Source organism: Triticum urartu, chromosome 6 (assembly GCF_003073215.2).
Source record: "Triticum urartu cultivar G1812 chromosome 6, Tu2.1, whole genome shotgun sequence".
In the NCBI taxonomy this organism is placed as follows: Eukaryota; Viridiplantae; Streptophyta; class Magnoliopsida; order Poales; family Poaceae; genus Triticum; species Triticum urartu.
Window position 1 is genome coordinate 324,555,876 of NC_053027.1, and position 21,529 is coordinate 324,577,404.

Sequence of the window (21,529 nt, forward strand, 5' to 3'; positions counted from 1 at the left end):
CTTCCTTCTGTAATGGGACGCGTCGTCTTCTCCATTGTAACACCATAAAGGACTTACTCTGGATTGGAGAGGCTGAACGCACCTCTTTATCGCAATTGCCATGACCTCAATTATCGAGAGTTTGGTATGGGCTAGCAACCTGACCTTGCTAGCCAACCTCTTTATCTCCGCATTGTCCTCTTCCTTGGGTCTTCGTGGACGCCGTCCATATAGAACCATTCCGAAGACTGCGGGTATACCTCTAAAAGGAGCATTGGAAAATTCAAGGAGGCTGCGCCGAACTAGGTCCGGCAGCAGGACGCCGTCCATATAGAACCATTCCGAAGACTGCGGGTATACCTCTTTAGGTGTTCCTATGAGGTATCCGGATCCGGTGATACGCGATACTTTGGCGCGACCCACTTCAAATATAGAACCTCCGCAATGCCGAGGAATGAGGCAAAAGAACTTCCTCCAGAATTCAAAATGGGCCTCGATACCTAAGAATAGTTCGCAGAGGGCAACGAAACTTGAGATGTGCAAAATCGAAACTGGGGTGAGGTTGTGTAGTTGGATGTTGTAAAATTCCAATAACCCCCTGAGGAAGGGATGGATTGGAAATCCTAGACCCTGGAACAGGAATGGGATGAAGCACACCCTCTCCTCCTTATTGGGATTGGGGAAGTTCTCAGCCATCACATTGTTGCGGATTGAGGCCAAACCTGCTCGAACGGAGACTAGATCCGTGGGGGGAAGATAGCCCTGCGTCTGGAGTCGGCTCAGCTAGAGATGAGGAACGGAGCAACTCTGGCAATCACCCTCTTGAGGGCCATGAGGGCACGAAGAGGAGCCTGGCGCACTGGACATGATAGAAGGCTTTGCTCGTGGCTAAACTTGGCAGTTTTCCTTTTGCGCTATGTGAGATGGCATTTGGAGATCTACATCTCCTTATATAGATACCATCCAAGTGTGGTGAGGGGCTTATTTGCAAAAAAGAAAGCATGGACCATTCGTATTTAGTCGTTACGCAGAAATCAAGGCGGCAATAGGGAGGGGACATAAGAGGCAAAAACATCAAGGTCACGGTCGGACTGTCGTTGATTCGAAGTATAATGACGAACCCGCCTTGCAAAGCCGAAGACATATTCCGGATGCAACGTCGTCATTGAAGGCCAGTTCTGGGGCTACTGAGGGAGTCCTGGATTAAGGGGTCCTCGGGTATCCGGGCCGTGTAATATGGGCCGGACTGATGGGTCGTGAAGATACAAAGTAGAAGGCCTTCCCCGTGTCCGTATGGGACTCTCCTTTTAGTGGATGGAAAGATTGGAGTCCGGATGCATAGATTCCTTCTTCTATAAATTGACTCTGTACAACCCTAGGCCCCTCTAGTGTCTATATAAACCGAAGGGTTTAGTCTGTAGAGGCAATCAAAATCCATATATTCTTGATAGTTAGGGTTTAGCCTTTACAATCTCGAGGTAGATCAACTCTTGTAACCCCTATACTCGTCAAAGTCAGTCAAGCAGGAAGTAGGGTTTTACCTCCATTGAGATGGCCCAAAACTGGGTAAACATCATATCCCCCTTGTCTCCTGTTACCTTCGATCCTCAGACGCACAGTTCGGGACCCCCTACCCGAGATCGGCCGGTTTTGACACTAACACTAGTCTCCTCCGGTGGCTGCGGGCGGACATTTCAGTAGTATTTGGGGCCAGGGTGCGGCTACAAAACTTCAGTGAACACATGCTAATCAATGCTCAAAGCTCTCAAAGGATGCGCTTACCGACATTGTACGTTAATAATAGATAGTACCAACTTAAAGTACTACTATTAATTTGCTCTAAGATTAGTACGTATGTAGTACTGGTAGATGCTCATAATTAATTATACAAACTTATGAGCGACACACGCACTAACTACTTCTCACATGCTGCCAATGGGGCATGCTGGCCAGACGCCGACGTTTTCCATCCCGGCCTTGTAGCAGGCAGCCAACCGTGCTTCAATCTCCGCCAAGCTCTCCTCTGCATGACATGCAGCCTCTTCTTTCTTGCGGCGGCGGGACTCTCTTTTCTTGACTGCTTTCTGCCTTTTCCGCACTTTCTATGCGGCTTTGGCCGCCTCTAGATCCACCACCCATTCGGCCATGGCAGCCTCAAAGCCAGCCCACGTAACTGTATGGCCACCAGTAGCGATGAACTCGGCGCAGCGAGATGACGTTGCTTCCTTACCATGTGTGCCGTCGCGGGCGGTGAGGAACGCGGTGTGGTGGGATGCCATCACTTGCTTACCAGTTACTATGGGCCGCAGTGCCATGAACGATGCTTGGAGAGAGCTTTGGAATGGAGTGACCGGGCAGCCGTACAGTGCGGTGGATTTTAAGAGCTCAACGACAAATGACGAAGGAAATTTGACTTCCCTTAAAATTTTGCTTGTTCATTGTCGCAAATGGTTCATCTCATCGCCTCTGGAAACAGTGTGCGCTGAGCCTATTGTGTGTTGCATTATTATTGGCCAGAACCCCAGCCATGCGGATCACGCGTGTGCATCGTAGGATGCACCGTGATCGAACGGCAATCCACGTCCCTCACATCACACTCGTGCAGCTATAGCTAGATTGGATTTATATGCGCTAAATGCCTAGAAAATGCACATAATCCCCTAAATATTGTAAATGAGACTGAAAAATGCCAAATTTGAACACGGTGATTTGTAGGGTGTATGTTTGTCGTAGAAAAAAACTCCATGGGAAAGAACGAAGAAAATTTGGATTCCCCTTCAATCTTGGTGATTTCCTTCTCGAAAGCATGGAACTTCCTCAGTGATTGTTCGATTTATGAAGGGTGTGCATGACGACATAAGCCAAACCTTCTAAAAATTTTACAAGGGCATGGTGAGACCATACCATGGCACCATGCCAGGCATCATGTTTTTCAAGCATTTATTTCATTTTTTTCTACAGTTGAAAACCCAATAAAAACGTTTGTGGTTGACTATTGCCACAGATTTCATCGAAATATCTGCCCATTCCTTCTAAAAGGCATGAGCATTTACTAAATGGCACGAGCATGGTTTTCCAGGCCGTTCTTGTGCACCCTTTCATGCACCCATTGTTTGAACTTGCATTATGTGCATTAATGCCTAGAAAATGCACATAATCCCCTAAATATGGTAAATGAACCTGGAAAAGTGCCAAATTTGAACACGGTGATTTGTAGGGTGTATGTTCATCATAGAAAAAAACCTCATGGACAAAGGACAAAGGAAATTTGGAGAACCTTCAATCTCGGTGATTTCCCCCTCGAAACCATGAAACTTCCTCGGTGATGGTTCGATTTATGAAAGGCGTGCATGACGACATAAGGCAAACATTCTCAAATGTTTACCAGGGCACGGTGAGGCCATACCATCGCACCACGCCAGGCATCATGTTTTCCAAGCATGTATTTCATTTTTGTATAGTTGTTAACCCAGTAAACGACGCATTTTGTGGTTGACTATTGCCACACATTTCCTTGAAATCTCTGCCCATTCCTTGTAAAAGGCATGAGAATTTACTAAATAGCACGAGCATGGTTTTCCAGGCCGTTCTTGTGCACATTTTCATGCACCGATTGTTCGAATTTGAATCATGTGCATTAATGCCTAGAAAATGCACATAATCCCCTAAATATGGTAAATGAGCCCGGAAAAATGTCAAATTTGAACACATTGCATTGGAGGGGGTATGTTGATCGTTGGAAAAAACTGAATGACAAACTAGGACATAAATTTGGATTCCCCTTCAATCTTGGTGATTTCCCTCTCGAAAGCATGGAACTTCCTCGGTGATGGTTTGGTTTATAAAGGGCATGCATGATAACATAAATCAAACCTTCTCAGCTTTTTACCAGGGAATGGTGAGGCCATACCATGGCACCATGCCAGGCATCATGTTTTTCAAGCACATAATTCATTTTTCTATAGTTGATAACCCAGTAAATGACACATTTGTGGTTGACTATTGCCACGCATTCCCTTGAAATCTCTGCCCATTCCTTGTAAAAGGCATGAGAATTTACTAAATACCATGAGTATGGTTTTTCCAGACCATTCTTGTTCACCTTTTCATGCACCGATTGTTCGAATTTGAACTATGTGGATTAATGCCTAGAAAATGCACATAATCCCCTAAATATGGTAAATGAGTTTGGAAAAATGCCAAATTTGAACACGTTGCATTCGGGGGGGGGTATGTTGATTGTTGAAAAAACTGAATGACAAAATAGGAAGAAAATTGGGATTCTCGGCCCCTTCAATCTTGCTGATTTCCCCCTCGAAGCCATGAAAAATCCTCGATGATGGTTCGATTTATGAATGGCGTGGACGATGACATAAGCCAAACCTTCTCAAATTTGTACCAGGGCATGGTGAGGCCATACCATGGCACCATGCCAGCCATCATGTGTTTCAAGCATGTATTTCATTTTTCTAGAGTTGAAAAACCAATAAACGACTTGTTTGTGGTTGAGTATTGCCACACATTTCCGTGAGAATTTACTAAATAGCACGATCATGGTTTTTCCATACCATTCTCGTGCACCTTTTCATGCACCGATTGTTTGAATTTGAATTATGTGCATTAATGCCTTGAAAATGCACATAATCCCCTAAGTATTGCAAACGAACCCGGAAAAGTGCCAAATTTGAACACGGTGATTTGCAGGGTTCATGTTCATCATAGAAAAACTCATGGACAAAGGACAGAGGAAATTTGGATTCCCCTTCAATCTCAGTGATTTACTATCGCACACGATTCATCTCCGTCACCTCTGCGAACCGTGTGTGTTCACCCACACATGCAAAAGGAAAAAAGAAAACCTTCGCCCACTTCGTCCCCACCCACTCGCCGCGGAATCCTCCGCAACTCTGCACCTCATCAACTACTATCGCGGCATCCACCCTAAGCTCGACGGTTGTCGTCCGCGGGTGGAGGTCGCGCTCCAAACGGCACGGGATTTCGCCCCTACCGCTTTCCGTCGCCTATTTGCACCGACATTCTAGATTCTAGTCGATTGGGGTTTTCTGCGGGATTGGGCCAGGGATTTTTCTCATGGAGAAGGTAATCAAGTTAGAAAAATATTCGCTCATCTCTAATCGCAGTCCGTCCGTCGCTGTTAATCAACCAATGGAAACTGTCGTCGATTCATTTTTCTTCTAGCTGATTGGAGGGTTTTCATTCATGTATCCATAGTGCGAGCAAAAATCGGGCAAGTGTGGTCGCGGCCAGTTGGAAACGAAGTTCTATCTCACCATTCCCGATGACTTCAGGGAGCGCTTGGTATGTTCAATCTCAACCTACCATGGTCGGCATGGCCTAAATTTTTGAACATATACTGTCTGTTGCTACATTTGGATAAAGGGTACGGTGCCACGTGTAGCCTAGATGTTGAAGCCGATTCCCCCCCTATATTAGGAAAATATATGATGTATTGTTCATTCAGTTGCTCTCATATTTGCATCAAATCTTTTTTACATTATCTATTTTTAATTATATATTTTTGTACTTTGCTTTCATCTATATATTACTCTGTTCTATGAGTTACTCCCATATTTGCACCTTGCTTTGTTATTTCAATATGTCTAATTTACCATCTTAATTTTCATTTCAAGCAGTACATCCCTTGCTTTGCAAGAACATGAGTAGAAGGAAACCTTGGGCTTTACTTTGTTGATGACTCCATGGATGTCATGTTGACAACGCATCATGGATTTACAATGATGGTTAGCGTAAAACTTGATAAAGATGGCCACTCCTATTTTGATGCGAACCTTTGGAGAAAAATGTCTAAGTGTTATGAACTGAAAGATGGCAATAAAATTCTAGTGCATACACCACAGCCTGGTTTAATTACCATGGATATTAACTTCCTCAGCGTCATTAGCCAATCAAAGTTTGATCAAGGTTAGTGCCCTTTCAACTTTCTCCATGCTGGCATATTGTTTAGCAAAATCAGGGTATTTGTTCTGACTAATTGATCACTATTTAAGCAACCAATTGTGATTTCATTTTCTGACTCTGTTCCTTGGCAGTAACAAATTCTATTTACCAATTCATGCGCACTATATATTCTTCTGCCATGTTCTGAATAAATAATACCTTTCCGCCTTTTAAGTAGGATATGTTGGATGCATAGTGAACGATCTGTATGTTACTAAGCGTACTAAATTTCACTGGAAGGACTTGAAGCATGTCATAAACTTTGTTGATAATCTAATAGATATAGCACATCGTATGAACGCTGGATTTTGGATGGGATTAATTATACCCATGGTGCACACATTGAACAAGACCAATTGTGTGCACAAAATGCTGGTACAAAGTCTTATTTTTATGTTGATGCTCATAAACTATATATATCTTCAACAATATGTTACAATTGGTTTTTATTCTACACTTCAACAAAAATTTGCCCGATGTAGCAGTTCCTGGATCAATTTACCGGCGTGGTCGAATTATAGTTGTGCCTGCTAATAACGCCAAAGTGATTGCAAGGTACTGCATTTCCCGCAGAAATGGAACCATTCAAATTAACAAGTTCTCGCTTGTCGTGGCAATGCATCCATATTGGAAAATTGGAGACACTGTTCTACTCATGCTCTACCAAGGCACATGAGTGCTCTTCCTTTTCATTGACGAGATGTCGAGTCACCATGGTCAAGCTGCTTACAGCAGATAGTTTTGGTTGTTGGCCCTCAGCCTCTTAAAATATGCTAGTTGTTACTATGTTAAGTATGTATATATGAACCATATGGTTGTTGGCCCTCAGCTTCTTAAAATGTGATAGTTGTTACTATCTTAAGTATGTTGATATGGACCATATGGTTGTCAAAACTGTGTTACGAAGATCCTCCTTTTGTCGAATAGTGTAACCATTATATATATGTTACTCAAATGCTGTTAGCCAAGTTCTTCGATTTTCATGGAATGTATTAGTATCATACATAGTTCATTGAGTTCAAGCGTGTGCCCGATGTCCAGAAGGCATTTGCATATTAACAACCATATTGCAAATTCACGCACGTGTTAGCATAAGGAAACGTATGTGTAAATTACTAATAATCACACACGAGTACCCGCAGACGCATCGTGTGCAATACTCCTAGCCACCGCAAGCCACTAGTTTGCAATTTTCAAAGTTTTGTGTACACACAAAATCGCACATGAATTAACTATAGTAACCATCTGTGTTGTAATTTCTCATCGCAAACAGTTCATCCGAGTCGGTTGTTTGCCGCGTATCACACACATCTTGTTTATACCACTCATTTGTGTTCTTTTGGCTCATCGCAAATAGTTAATCTATGTGAACTATATGCCGCATATCACACACATCTTGTTAAGTTGAAATGTTTATGTTGTGTTCCCTAATCGAAAACAGTTTGTTTCAGTGAACCGTATGCCGTATATCACACACACCTTGATCTGGCTAACCATTTCTGTTGCACTCCCTAGAAGCAAACAGTTCCTCTGAGTGAACTGTATGGCGTATATCACTCACACTTTGATATGGCTTCCCGTTTCTGTTGTTCTTTCTCATCGCAAACAGTTCGGATGGATCAACTGTGTGCCCTGCATCGCACACGCATGTAAAATCGGAACCATGTTTGATGTCTCCACCATCGCAAACATTTTGCATCTTTTTTGACGGTTTTTTACATCACCATTTGCGATTAATGCATCGCACACAGTTTCATCAAAGGGTCTATGATCGTACTGTCACATTAGCAGCAAACTGCAGTAGTGTTGGGTCAAGCTTTGGGTTTCTACACGGGAGCGGTGACTTGCTTGCCATTCTTCTTGAAGTTCCCTTTCTTTCCCTTGCCCTTTTATTGAAACTAGTGGTCTTGTCAACCATCAACACTTGATGCTCCTTTTTGATTGCTATCTCTGTTGATTTTAGCATCACGAAGAGATCGAGAATCATTTTTTTCATCCCTTGTGTATTATAGTTCATCACAAAGCCTTTGTAGCTTGGTGGCAGTGACTGAAGAACTCTATCAATAACACTCTCAACTGGAAGATCAATTCCTAGCTGACTTAAGTGGTTATGATACCCCGTGCATTTTGAGTATGTGTTCACTGACAGAACTATTCTCCTCCATCTTACAACTAAAGAACTTGTTGGAGACTTCATATCTCTCAACCCGGGCATTTGCTTCAAATATCAACTTCAGCTCTTGGAACATCTCATATGATTCGTGGTGTTCAAAACGTCTTTGAAGTACCGGTTCTAATCCGTAAAGCATGGCACACTAACTATCGAGTAGTCATTAGATCGAGCTTGCCAGACTTTCATAACATCAACTTCAGCTCCTGCAGTAGGACTGTCACCTAGCGGTGCATCAAGCACATAATTCTTCTTTGTAGAAATGAGGATAATCCTCAAGCTATGGATCCAGTCCGTGTAGTTGCTACCGTCATCTTTCAACTTAGCTCTCTCTAGGAACGCATTAAAATTCAAGGGAACGGTAGCACAGGCCATTGATCTACAACATAGATATGCAAAAACTATTAAGACTAAGTTCATGATACATTTTAGTTCAATTAATCAAATTACTAATGAACTCCCACTAAAATCAACATCCCTCAAGTTGTGTCAGTGATACATGCTCCAAATTAAATAACCCATGTTCGATCATCACATGAGATGGGGTAATCTTCAATGGTGAACATCTCTATGTTGATCATATCTACTATATGACTCATGTTCGACCTTTGGTCTCTAGTGTTTCGAGACCATATCTGTACATGCTAGGCTTATACCCATTGTATTCTGCATGTGTAAAACTAGCTTATACCCGTTGTATGTGAACGTAGAGTCTATCACACCTGATCATCATGAGGTGCTTTGAAACGACGAACTTTTGCAACGGTGCATACTCAAGGAGATCACTTATATCTTGAAATTAAGTGAAGGGATCATCTTATAATGCTACCATCGTTCTAAGCAAAATAAGATGCATAAAGGATAAACATCACATGCAATCAAAAATATTTGATATGATATGGCCATCATCATCTTGTGCTTTTGATCTCCATCTCCAAAGCATTGGCATGATCTCCATCATCACTAGCGCGACACCTTGATCTCCATCGTTGCATCGGGGTCATCTTGCCAACTATTGCTTCTATGGCTATTGCTAACGCATAGTGATAAAGTAAAGCAATTACATGGCGCTTTAATGATTGACACGCAGATCATACAATAAATTAAAGACAACACTAAGGCTCCTGCTGGTTGTCATACTCATCGACATGCAAGTCGTGAACTTATTACAAAACATGATTATCTCATACATCAACATATATCACATCATATCTTGACCATATCAGATCAACATGCCCTACAAAAACAAGCTAGACATCCTCTCTACTTTGTTGTTGCAAGTTTTACGTGGCTGCTACGGGCAAATAGCAAGAATCGTTCTTACCTACGCAAAACCACGACGGTGATCATCCAGTTGCTATTTAACCTTCTACACGGACCGCCGTAGTCACCAGCCAGCCACCTTTATGCAAAATAAGTTGCATGTTAGTCCGTGGAACCAATCTCATGTCCGTGGACATGTAAGGTTGGTTTGGGCCGCTTCATCCCACGATGACGCCAAATCAAAATAAGACATTGGTGGGAAGCAATATGAACCTCACCGCCCAAACCTCTTTTGTGTTCTACTCGTGCATATCATCTACGCATAGACCTGGCTCATGATGCCACTATTGGAAAATAAATAGTTTCTAAGCACACGCAAGATCTATCCATGGAGATGCATAGCTACGATATGAGAGAGCATCTACATACCCTTCTAGATTGCTAACCGGAAGCGTGTATCAACACGGTTGATGTAGTCATAAAACTTCACAATCTGTACCGATCAAGCACCAAACGCACACACCTCTGCGTTCAGCACATGTTTAGCTCGATGACGTCCTCGCCTTCTCGATCCAGCAAGAGAGGCGAAGTAGTAAATGAGTTCCGCAACACGACGGCTGAGGGAATCCTGGACTAAGGGGTCCTCGGGCGTCCGACCTATTGGACATGGGCCGGACTGATGGGCTGTAAAGATACAAAGACCAAAGACTCAACCCGTGTCCAGATGGGACTCTCCTTGGCATGGAAGGCAAGCTTGGAGATCAAATATGAAGATTCCTTTCTCTGTAACCGACCTTATGTAACCCTAGATCCCTCCTGTGTCTATATAAACCGGAGGGCTAGGTCCATAGATATATCCTCCTAATCATAGTCAGACAGGCTAGACTTTTAGGGTTTAGTCATTACGATCTCATGGTAGATCAACTCTTGCAATACTCATATTCATCAAGATCAATCAAGCAGGAAGTAGGGTATTACCTCCATAGAGAGGGCCCGAACCTGGGTAAACATTGTGTCCCCCATCTCCTGTTACCATCAACCTTAGACACACAGTTCGGGACCGCTACCCGAGATCCGCCGGTTTTCACACTGACATTGGTGCTTTCATTGAGAGTTCCACTGTGCCATCATCAAGAGGATTGATGGCTCCTTCTACCATCCTCAATGATGCTGTCCAAGGGGAAGTCTTCTTCCCTGGACAGATATTCATATTCGGCGGCTTCACACTGCGGGCCAACTCGCTTGGCCATCTGGAGCAAATTGAAAGCTACGCCCCTGGCCATCAGGTCAGATTTGGAGGCTTGAACTACGTCGCGGATATCCGCGGAGACTTGATCTTTGATGGATTCGAGAGCACGGCAGCCGCTCCCTGCCACTACGATGAACATCGCGTAAATATGTCATCGGAACATACCCAAGAGATAGTACATGTAGCTGCTCTGGCTTTAGATCCGAAGCAGATCATGCCATCCGAGGACGGGAAGCTCAACCCCGTCGCGGAAGCCGCAGACTCAGCAGCGTTGGAGCCGCACACAGATTTAACTTCAAGTGACACCTGTGTCACCAAAAGCATGGACTCGTCTCCGGCTACATGTTCCAAACCTTGCGCGCCCATGTACATTGAGCTTGATCGTTCATCGATCATCGAATTCAGCTCCGCGGATATCTTTCGGCACTCGCCTTTGGGTGACGTTTAAACTCGTTAAGAGCTCTATCCTTAGCAGGGGGCTCATAGCCGAATTGTCCGGTTCGAACTGGAGGCTGACGACAGAGAATTTTGCTTCCCACCCACTTCCCACTTCATACACACCGTCAAAGACTTAACCTACTCGCTCGACTATGGCTCCGAAGACATCGAAAGTATGGACGATGGTGCCGATGAGGAGCTAGGCCAAGACCCGCCGCTTACCAGACGCTGGACGGCCACCTCTTCTTACGACGTGTACATGGTGGATACATGTAGGATCGAAAGTATGTCTAGAGGGGGGGTGATTAGACTAGTTGACCAAATAAAAACTTAACCTTTTCCCAATTTTAGTTCTTGGCAGATTTTAGCTATTTTAGGACACGTCAAGCAATCATCACATAATTCAAGCAAGCATGAAAAGAGTATATTGGCAGCGGAAAGTAAAGCATGCAACTTGCAAGAATGTAAAGGGAAGGGTTTGGAGAATTCACACGCTATTGGAGACACGGATGTTTTTCCCGTAGTTCGGATAGGTGGTGCTATCCTACATCCACGTTGATGGAGACTTCAACCCACGAAGGGTAACGGTTGTGCGAGTCCACACAGGGCTCCACCCAAGGGCAACGGTTGCGCGAGTCCACGGAGGGCTCCACCCACGAAGGGTCCACGAAGAAGCAACCACCCACAAAGGGTCCACGAAGAAGCAACCTTGTCTATCCCACCATGGCCAACGCCCACGAAGGACTTGCCTCACTAGCGGTAGATCTTCACGAAGTAGGCGATCTCCTTGCCCTTACAAACTCCTTGGTTCAACTCCACAATCTTGTCGGAGGCTCCCAAGTGACACCTAGCCAATCTAGGAGACACCACTCTCCAAGAAGTAACAAATGGTGTGTAGGTAATGAACTCCTTGCTCTTGTGCTTCAAATGATAGTCTCCCCAACACTCAACTCTCTCTCATAGGATTTGGATTTGGTGGAAAGAAGATTTGAGTGGAAAGCAACTTGGGAAGGCTAGAGATCAAGATTCATATGGTAGGAATGGAATGTCTTGGTCTCAACACATGAGTAGGTGGTTTTCTCTCAGAACATATGAGTAGGAATGATGTGTGTGTTTTGATGGCTCTCTCTCTCAATGAGAAGGAGGTGGAGGGGTATATATAGCCTCCACTCAAAATCCAACCATTACAAAGTTTTCCAATCTCGGTGGGACCGAATAAATAAACTCGGTCTGACCGAAGTAGTAAACCTAGTGACCGTTAGGAATTTCGGTGGGACTGACATGCAACTCGGTAGGACCGATTCGGTTAGGGTTTGGGCATAACGTAATCTCGGTGAGACCGATTACACAAACTCGGTGAGACCGAGTTTGGTAATTAGCTAACCAGAGAGTTGGTCTGGCAAACTCGGTGGGACCGATTTGCTCTTTCGGTGAGACCGAGTGGAACTCGGTGAGACCGAAAAGTTACAAAGGGGAAACACTGAGTTTACATTGCAATCCCGGTGGGACCGATTCGCTCTTTCGGTGGGACCGAAAAGTTACGAAAGGGAAACAGAGAGTTTGCAACCCCATCTCGGTGGGACCGAGATCCTTATCGGTAGGACCGAATTGCTAGGGTTTGGCAATGGCTAATGACAGTTGAAACTCGATGGCGCCGGATAGGAAAAATCGGTAGGACCGAGTTTGGCTTAGAGTTTAGGTCATATGTGGATATGGGAAAGTAGTCGAGGGTTTTTGGAGCATATCATTCAGCACATGAAGCAAGAGGCTCATTAAGCAACACCTCATCCCTCCTTGATAGTATTGGCATTTCCTTTGGACTCAATGTGATCTCGGATCACTAAAATATAAAATGAAGAGTCTTGAGCTTTTGAGCTTGAGCCAATCCTTTGTCCTTAACATTTTGAGGGTTCCACTTTCACATCCACGCCATGCCAATCATTGAGCTTTCCTGAAATAATCATCTTGGAATAGTATTAGCTCAATGAGCTATATGTTGTTATGAATTACCAAAACCACCTAGGGATAGTTGCACTTTAAATCTCCCCCTTTTTGGTAATTTATGACAACATATAGATCAAAGCTTTGACAAATGATAATAAGCATGAAGTATATCGTCGCTTTGAGAAGTATGTGATAAGTAAGAGCTCCCCCTAAATTTGTGCATATTTAAAATTTGCTTTGGACTGCAAATGCACAAAGAGTTAGAGTCATGGGTTACTCTTCCATGTCACATACATCTTGGTGGATCGCTCAAAATGATAAGAATGAAATACATGCACTCATCACCAAGAATAGTGAATGATCACAAGCGATAGATAGCATGATAACATTTAAGCAAGCATTAAGCAAACATTAAGTGTAGCTTATGATCAAACACATGATCATCGATGTCTCACACATAATGACATAGTATCAAGCACTCAAAAGCAGAAAAAGTTCGAAAGACCACCAAATAAAGCAAGAGAGAAAAGCAACACTCTCTCTCTCGAAGCCTATGATCTATACATCTTCTCCCCCTTTGGCAACAAGTTACCAAAAAGTTCCTAGAAAATGCATAGTGCTAAGTCGTCGCTCAGGCTTGATCTTCAGGTGGTGGTGGAGTCCGGATCACTCCAAGGATGAAGGCTTCTGTAGATGCTGAAGTAGTGGCTGGAGTTGGAGCTGAGGTAGACGCTGGAGCTGAGGCTGTGGCTGGTGCAGACGTTGTAGCTCTGGTGTCAGCAATTGGCAGTGCAGACGACCTCGGGCCTCGTGGCACTCTAGAAAAAGCATGAGTTGTGGTCCTGCCTCTTCTTTCATTCATGTCCTCCTGGAGCTGCTCCACTACAAACTGGACTTCTGTTACCTTGACATCCAAGTCATAGAACTTCTGTTCCATGATCCTCTCTAGGCTCTGCTGATTTTTGGTGAGGTTGGCTATACTTTGCTCAATTCTCAGCGAGGATGCAATCAAGTAAATGAGCTGCTCTTGCTTGGTTTTCAAGAAATAGTCAGATGCCTCCTCTTGAGTAGGCATCCTGGCAGCTTTCTCCTTCTTTGCCTTCTCCTTCTTTGCATATGCTTGTGCAGATGATGGCTCATTCTCTGTCATCACAACTTCATTGTTCTCAAAATCTGGACGGATGGGCAGGTGTTCCTTATCCAAAAGATATATGCCCGTGCCCATCTTGGAGTTGATGAGCTCCTGAATCTGAGGGGCATATCCACAACTCCTCTTTTGATCTGCAGCTGTCCTCTTAATGGTTTCCACAATGAGACTCATGACCTTGAATTTCTGAGGCACATCAAAGACATGAAGCAGGTTGATCGCGTGGCCTCTGATCATCTTGTGATCTCCAGACTTAGGCAACAGAGTGTGCCTTAGTATCCAATTGATAGTAGGCAATCCTGAGAGCAGATAGTGCACTGACCCAAACTTGAACGTGTCAAGAGATTCACTGGGGATCTCCTTGTACATGTTGGACATGGAGTTATGGTCCATTTTCTTCTTGGCATAGATGTCCAAGTCCTCATCTTGCTCTTCTGGGGCATTGATGATCTGTGCCCACTCAGCCACTGTAGATTGGTACCTTGTACCCTCAGACATCCAAGTAATCCTTCCATCCGGATAAAAGTGAGCTGTGGAGTAGAACTGCATGATGAGTTCCTCGTTCCACTTTGTGAGCTTCTGCCCAACAAAGTCCTCTACTCCACACGCTCTGAAGCTGTCCTGAACTCCTGGATAGTGATCTTCATTCTCCTTGATATAGGTCCAGTCGACCCATCTCATGTCACGAACGATTGGCTTCTTGTCAAGCAAAACAGTCTCATAAAAATCTTGTTGCTCCTTTGTGTGAAATCTGTAGTCCACGGCAGTCCTTCTCCTAGAAGCATACGAGTCTGCTTCTCTCCACTTCCTTAGCCCTGAGTCTCTCCTGAGCTTCATATCCTCAGCCACAGGATGAGCATCGTTGTGGTCTGGGGTCTTGGGCTTTAGCTTCCAGAGAGTTGGTCTGGAAAACTCGGTGGGACCGATTTGCTCTTTCGGTGAGACCGAGTGGAACTCGGTGAGACCGAAAAGTTACAAAGGGGAAACACTGAGTTTACATTGCAATCTCGGTGGGACCGATTCGCTCTTTCGGTGGGACCGAAAAGTTACGAAAGGGAAACAGAGAGTTTGCATCCCCATCTCGGTGGGACCGAGATCCTTATCGGTAGGACCGAATTGCTAGGGTTTGGCAGTGGCTAATGACAAGTGAAACTCGGTGGCGCCGGATAGGAAGAATCGGTAGGACCGAGTTTGTCTTAGGGTTTAGGTCATATGTGGATATGGGAAAGTAGTTGAGGGTTTTGGAGCATATCACTAAGCACATGAAGCAAGAGGCTCATTAAGCAACACCTCATCCCTCCTTGATAGTATTGGCTTTTCCTAAAGAATCAATGTGATCTTGGATCACTAAAATATAAAATGAAGAGTCTTGAGCTTTTGAGCTTGAGCCAATCCTTTGTCCTTAACATTTTGAGGGTTCCACTTTCACATCCACGCCATGCCAATCATTGAGCTTTCCTGAAATAATCATCTTGGAATAGTATTAGCTCAATGAGCTATATGTTGTTATGAATTACCAAAACCACCTAGGGATAGTTGCACTTTAAATACACCTAAAAGAACTAACGACGATGACAAAGAAGATCCATTCGAGGATGAACCTCCTGTGATACAACCAAAACATCAGTGTCAGCAGTGCCGCTCTAAGTCACGTCATGGAAAAGACGACGATACTGGCACAGGGGAAAATAATATTCTGGACGAGGCCAAAGATAATGAAGACCCCGTTGAGATAAACTCCGAACAGGAGGAACGGGAAAACGGGCAAGTTGGTCCTAACGAATAGGTCATAAACGATGAGTCGAAGGACAGTAATTATCTTCCACTCTTCGAGGATGAGGTGAGCCTCGGCAGTGAGGATTTTATCATGCCTTAGGAACCTCAGGAGCAGGAACGCTTTAAGCGCCGGCTAATAGCCACTTCAAGGAGCTTGAAAAAGAAGCAGCAGCAGCTTCAAGCTGACCAAGATCTGCTCAACGACAGATGGACTGATTTCCTAGCAGCCGAAGAACACAGCCTCAAGTGCCCAGCCAAAAGCTACCTGAAGCGCAAATTGCTACCTCATTTCGATGTCAAGGAGCCGGAGCACATACCATCATCGCACAATGCGACTTGACCGACCACCACGTGGTCGGGATAAAGCGGCAACTCAAGCCAAACACCAGCCCGCGCCGCCTCATCATAAAAACAGAGGCAAAATAGCTCGCGGTCATACATATGACCTTTGGCAGGACCTGGACAATATAGCAGGACATACTAGATCGATCTACAAATCACGAGGATGTGCCCCGACACGTGACAACGGCTATCTATTCGGACGTGACAAGCCTAGTTACACCCGGGCCGAAAACCGTAGACTGACTCCATCGGAGCTATGTCGCAATGGGGCCCAACATAGTGGCGCCGCACACCCTCTTTGCTTCCCAGACGAAGTAATGGAGCATGAATTTCCAGAAGGGCTTAAACCCGTAAATATCGAATCATATGATGGAACAACTGATCCCGTGGTATGGATCGAGGATTTCCTTCTCCATATCCACATGGCATGTGGAGATGACCTTCATGCCATGAAATACCTCCCGTTAAAACTCAAAGGTCCAGCTCGGCACTTGTTGGGGATATTACTACTGGAGGTAAACTGGCCTTATGTAGCCGGGTTGACTCTTTGAAGATTAGAAGCCCATGAAGATGTAAAGATGATGGCGCTTTACGGAGGGCCCAAAGGCGGGTTACAGTTTGTAAATGTAAACCGGCCTAGTCATGTAACTTGTATAGTAAGATAGAAAGAGAGAGGCCGAAGCGGATATGTTTATAAACCGGCTTCGGGACTCTGTAGCCCGGCGGGCGTCAACCTATGTATATAAAGGGACGACCCGGCCGCGGTTTAGGGACAGACAACAACAACTCGAGAGCCAGACAAAGCGGATTCGCTCCCTGGCCTTCAAAACCCTAGCAATACCAATCACAACTAGACGTAGGCTTTTACCTTCATCGAAGGGACCGAACTAGTATAAACTCCCGTGTCCCCTTGTCCGGTTTAACCCCTTTAATCTAACCCATTGCGATGGCTCCACGACTAAGTCCTTTCACGAGGACATCTGCCGTGACAAACCCATGACAGTTGGCGCCCACCGTGGGGCTATCGCATGATGGTTTTGAGTTCTTGAACGGCAGCTTCGATGGACTCAAGGGATATGCTGTGGGCCGGATGACGAAGAGTCGTTGTGGCAAGCTCTACATCGACAATGCAGGATGGGGTCCCGAGGCCGATTCAATCGAATACGGGTACCGGGTCCCCTTTGGTGGGATTCACGTCTTCATCGGCAAGATCGGCGAACCGGCCCCCGAGCCAGACATCTGCACCGACATCATCGAAACGGCTCGGCGTGCAAGCTCTTCACCGGTTCAGCCTGAGGCAAGGCATGTTTTTGTAGGTGTCGTCCATGGATCAGGGTACGAGGACGGACCGATGTCCGATGGAGAAACCGTAGTCTGCTCTGATGACGAGTCTTCTCGAGAAACTGAATCACTTTACCAGTTGCAGGACGGCCGAATTGAGGGAGGATCCGAGGGCAACAGTATTCCGGATTCCCCCGGTCTGCCAAACCGGGCCGCCATCTTCATGGCCGGCACACAATCGGCGCCTCATTCATCTACCGCCGCAGCAATGCTCTTCGGTTCAACGACGGCCACACTAGCAGGGGCAGGAAGCTCGGCGCCACCTCCAGCCCATGTCTTGTCTGATTTGTTCGACGCTCTAGCAACATTGATGTCCGCGGAGGTAGACGCAGCAGCCAGGGATCAGCACGATGCGCAGATTGTAAAAGTGAAAGATCAGATAGCCCAGGCTAAAGCAGACCTGGCAGCAGAGAACGCCAGGATGGCTACGGAGCGGGCCGAGTTGGAAGCATAGGCTTACCGGATTAGACTGGATCAGAATGCTTCAGAGGAAGTCATGAGAAGAAGGTACCGATCACGTCTCCCATCGGTTTATGAGCCGCATAATCTTTTCAACACGTCAGGTACAGGAGCTGGTAACCAACCCATGCTAAACCGGGCGGAGGCACCCGGAGCAGGAGCGCCGGTTCAGCCGCACATGACGGACCTGCCTTGCCAAAACAACGTTGTACCATCAACGCCGCCTGGGCATTATTCCAATCCGTTGGACAACATTGTGGCTGCCGCTTCACGCCTAGCGGCCCTCCCAACCGACGGCGAGTCACCAGTTGTAGTGGAAGCGCGTCGGGCCAGGGATCTCCTTCAGATAGCACTAAATCAACAACAAGCATATTCACACAGCCGTGAGAGGATTCATTCCACTCCCCGTCCAAGCCGGAGTTATAGCAGACACGTGGAAGACGAACCGGCCGTGTCCAGTAGTGCACGCCACCGAAATTCGCCATGAGGGAACAACCCGGCCGGGGGAGGTGCTAATACACAAGATGTTGTGGACCATGGCCGCGCACGTCGAGAGGCCGAGTTGACAGCTCGACACGAAGCACGACAGCATACTCCGGTTCACCCCACCGCCTCCGTGGAGCCAGGGGCGATGTTCAGTTCCTTAGGGGTACCATGTTTAACTCCCGCTTTGCGTAATGTGCGACTACCCAAGGATTTCAAGGGACCTCGTAAGGTACCAAATTATACCGCCGATTTGCAGCCAGAGACGTGGGTGGAGAGCTATGAGATGGCTATGGAGATGTTAGATGTGGACGAGGCGGTGTGTGCTAAATATTTCACCATGATGTTGGAAGGAATAGCTCGCACTTGGTTGAAGAGCTTGCCAACCAACTCTATTGGATCATGGGCCAAACTGAAGCACCGGTTTATCCAGAACTTCAAGGATACGTGTAAGCAGCCAATGTCAATTGTAGATCTGGACACTTGTGTCCAAGAGGAAGGGGAGTCGACGACCCATTGGGTCAAACGGGTCTCGGCGATTTTGCATTCATCAGATCATATCAATGCAGACACCACAGTGTTAACGTTAGAGGGCAATTGCCGTTTCAAACCGTTGAAACAGATGGGAAGGCTCAAATGTCACTGCAATGACATGTCAACACTCATGGCCGCTTTGGTTAAATATTCCGATTCAGATAATACCAAGGATCCGGATTCAGAGGAAGACAAACCGGAGAAGGGTAAGAAGAATGACAATGCCAAAGGCCAACAACACAATCTGGTAGGCCATCGGAATGCTGGTAAGCGCAAGGCCGACAGTGGTTCGGACTTTGTCACAAATACCAACGCGCAGGAGAATGGCCAGCGCCGGAAAGGCAAGCATCCCCAGAGGGGTGGAGGTCGAGGCAACAATTTGGAGCGTTTGTTAAATCAGCCCTGTCCAAAGCACGGATCGAAGGAGAAACCAGCATCACATCTCTGGAAAGATTGTTATATCATGCGGGATTTCAAGAATTCCAATATGTTCCAATATGACAGCGGCCCGCCCGGCGGTTCAGGAGGAGGTTTCCACGGGCCGGGTTACGGAGGTGGGGGTTCCGGTTCAGGATTTCCAGGCAATCAAACCGGACACGTCAATCAAGGACACCAAGGCAACCAGGGAGGTTACAACCATCAAGGGAGTCAGCAGCAGCAACATCAGTCGGGTTATCAGAGCAATCCCAAACAACTGAACAACGGGCAATATCATGTCTTCACTACTTGTTTGTGCAAACGTGATCAGAAGCTTCACAAAAGGGCAGTCAACTCTGTTGAGCCGGTAGTACCTCAGTATTTACGCTGGTCGGAGCAACCTATTTTGTGGAGCAGAGAGGATCACCCGCCCCGGGTTGATAATCCAGGTCATTTGGCCTTAGTGGTAGCCCCTCAAGCTGGGGGATATAGGTTCACTAAGGTGCTCATGGATGGGGAAGTAGTATCAATATTTTGTATTATGATACATTCCGCCGTATGGGGTTGACAGATAAGGATCTTAAACCGTCGAATACGGTATTTCATGGTGTGGTGCCTGGTAAGTCTGCATATCCTGTTGGTAAGATAGCTTTAGAGGTAGCTTTTGGAGATGACTATGATTCAAGGTCAGAAACATTGACATTTGAGGTGGTGAAGATCAAAAGTCCGTACCACGCCTTGTTTGGGTGGCCGGTTTATGTTAAGTTTATGGCAAGGCCATGTTATGTTTACCTACAGCTTAAAATGCCAGGTCATAAGGGGACTATCACAGTACATGGAAGTAGAAAGATTTATTTGGAGTGTGAAGAAGGCGATGCGGCTTATGCTGAGTCAGTTTGTGCCACGGAGGAGTTAAAATTCTATAAAGAGCAAGTTGATCCGGTAGACATGACCTCCTTAAAAAAGCCAACTACGGAACATGATCCAACATTGAAGTTCAAATCAGCTACAGACACTAAGATGGTTGACTTTGTCCCTGGCGATTCATCCAAACAGTTCAGCATCAGCGCTAACCTGGATCCCAAATAGGAAAGCGCGCTCATCGAGTTCATCCATGAGAATCGGGACATCTTTGCATGGAAACCTTCTGACATGCCAGGTGTACCGAGAGAGCTCGCTGAGCACACACTCAACATTGATCCTAAATTCAAACCGGTCCGACAGTTCCTCCGCCGTTTCAGCGATGAAAGACGCAAGGCTATAGGTGAAGAGGTAGCCCGTTTGTTGGCTGCTGGGTTTATTGTTGAAGTTTTTCATCCAGAGTGGTTAGCCAATTCGGTGCTGGTTCTTAAGAAAAACGGCACTTGGCGCATGTGTCTGGACTACACAGATTTAAACAAGGCTTGCCCTGCAGACCCCTTTGCTCTCCCTCGCATTGATCTGATAATTGATGCTACGGCGGGTTGTGACCGTTTGTGTTTTTTGGATGCTTACTCTGCTTATCATCAGATCAAAATGGCAGTTAAGGACCAGGAGAAGATAGCCTTTATAACTCCCTTTGGAGCCTTCTGCTATGTTTCCATGCCCTTTGGACTCAAGAGTGCCCAGGCAACTTACCAGCGATGTGTTCAGAATTGCCTTCATAAGAAAATTGGGCGCAATGTTCATGCGTATGTAGATGATATTGTGGTCAAATCCAGAAAGGAGGGGACATTGATAGATGATCTACGGGAAACCTTTGACAATCTCCGGGTTTATAAGACGATGCTCAATCCGGAGAAGTGTGTTTTCGGTGTCCCGGCAGGCAAGCTCTTAGGCTTTTTGGTTTCAAACAGAGGCATTGAGGCTAATCCGGAAAAGATTGTAGCAACTACGTCCTTGGCTAAACCGGCGTGTATTAATGATGTGCAACGTCTGGCCGGCCGGATTACAGCCTTGAGCCGGTTTATCAGCTGCCTTGGAGAGAAGGCCATCCCCTTATATCAGATGCTCAAGCAAACAGATAACT